Genomic DNA, 2,181 nt, shown 5'->3' with positions numbered 1-2,181 from the left:
TATTTGTTGTTTATTCAGTATCAGGGTTAGTATGACATGAGGAATTGGTTGTATCTTTGTACATAGATTTCTTAATATAATACGGAAATTTACAACTACTGATTTTATATATATATATATATATATATATATATATATAGGTAGACATATATAGGTAGGTAGGTAGGTAGGTAGGTAGATAGATAGATAGATAGGTAGATAGGTAGATAGGTAGATAGATAGATAGATAGATAGATAGATAGATAGATAGATAGATAGATAGATAGATAGATAGATAGATGTAGACACATGATTTTGTCTACCTATATATATATAGGTAGACAAAATCATGTACTGTAGAAAGGTGATACATGGGGCCATGCTGAACAGGCCTAATGGAGGGGAGCATAAAGGTAATCAATGCATCAAAGTTTTACTACTGTATGGTGATTCATGTACAGGAATGTTGTCTTCTGGACCTACTAGAACCTACAGCACCTACAAGGCAGGCAGTCATATACCTGGGGGGTGGGGTTGGAGAGCCAGTGCTGGCTCTGCTTAACAGCAAGTACTTCAAGACTATACATATACAGCATCACTAGGCAAACAGGGTTTAACAAGTAGCCACCCTCTATTATTCCCCCATTTCTACGTTTAGGAAGAGTGTGTTCATAGGTTTTGTATTTCTGGTGTCACTAATCAGAAGAAAGATTTGACCTACATGAGAGCGCATCATACCTAATCCCTTAACCAGTGTCATGTTCTCTAGACAGTAAAGTGGCAGCACATTAAAAGTCTTTAAAATTGCGGCTCCTTCTGGATTCCCCAAAGAGTATCTGCCCTCTTCTTTAAACTGGGCTCCTCATCTGGATTCAGGGTTACCTTCATCACATCTGAAATGCCATTCTGCCCCCAAGCCACAGCGGACACTAAGGGAGACGTCTTCATTAATGCCGTATAGGCCCTTAATCATGGGCGAAATTGGATGCACTCTCCTAAGGTTCTTCACAATGTTTTCTGCCAGATCTGCCATAGACAATCCAATGGCCCAGGAAGTATAGCCCTTCAGCTTGATCACCTCATAAGCACTTTCAACCACCTGTTTATGAACTTCTTTCCAATTCTCTGAATCAGCATTGGTTCCCAAAGCAGGATAAATATTCTTTAGAGACACACCAGCAACATTCACACCCCTCCATACAGGAACACTTGAGTCTCCATGTTCCCAAAGGACCCATCCATGACAACTTGAAGAATGGAACGAAGTCTCTCCCCAATTAGGTAATGGAAATGGGCAGAATCCAGATTGTAACCACTTCCAATAACACAGTTTTTAGGAAAGCCACCTAGCTTCCAGGCCACATATGTCAAAATATCCACTGGATTGGAAACAATAAGCAGCTTGCAATTAGGGCTGTATTTAACCATATTGGGAATGATAAATTTAAAGATATTCACATCATGCTGGACCATATTAAGACGACTTTCTTCCTCCTGTGGACATATCCCAGCAGTAATGACAACCAGCTTTGAGTTTGCAGTCACACTGTAGTCTTTGCCAGAAACAATCTTTGGTGTTTTAAGGAAAAGGCTGCCATGTTGGAGATCCATCATCTCTCCCTTTAGTTTCTCTTCTATGATACCAACTAGGACAAGCTCATGTGCCAAATCCTTCATTAAGAGACTGATGGTACACACCATGCCAACTGCACCAACCCCAACAACAGTGATCTTGTTTTGGGGAACCTCGTCTTCCTTTAGGACATTCAGAATCAGCTGATCCTTGACAGTGGTTGCCATTTTGGGGGAAATCTAGGTTTCTGGTCAGGCTTTGAGGAGTTCTGAGTTAGATATGAGACTGCTGCTTCCGGACCCACCAATATTTATTTTTATAAGATTTTGAGTTCCAAACTTTTCTCCCTCCCTTCACTCCCTTACCCCATCTCCTCCCCAAGACAGCAAGTAAATCTGATATAGGTTATACATATAAAATCACATTAAACATATTTCCACATTAGTCATGTTGTGAAAGAAGAATGAGAACAAAAGGGAAAAACCTCAAGAAAGAAAAAAAAGTGAAAATAGTATTGGTTCAATTTGCATTCAGATTCCACAGTTCTTTTTTCTTATTGTGGAGAGCATTTTCCATCATTAGTCCCTTGGAATTATCTTGGATCATTGAACTGCTGAGAAGAGCAAAGT

At 39.8% G+C, this 2,181-nt stretch overlaps 1 pseudogene; it reads right to left on the bottom strand.

Moving 5' to 3' along the window:
- Positions 1-777: 777 nt before the first annotated feature.
- Positions 778-1,785, bottom strand: LOC122736024 (annotated as a pseudogene).
- Between the last annotated feature and the right edge of the window lie 396 nt (positions 1,786-2,181).

The sequence above is a fragment of the Dromiciops gliroides genome, chromosome 1 (genome assembly GCF_019393635.1).
Source record: "Dromiciops gliroides isolate mDroGli1 chromosome 1, mDroGli1.pri, whole genome shotgun sequence".
Classification (NCBI taxonomy): domain Eukaryota; kingdom Metazoa; phylum Chordata; class Mammalia; order Microbiotheria; family Microbiotheriidae; genus Dromiciops; species Dromiciops gliroides.
Note: the sequence above shows the minus strand (reverse complement) of the source record. Positions and strands in the feature narration are given on the sequence as shown.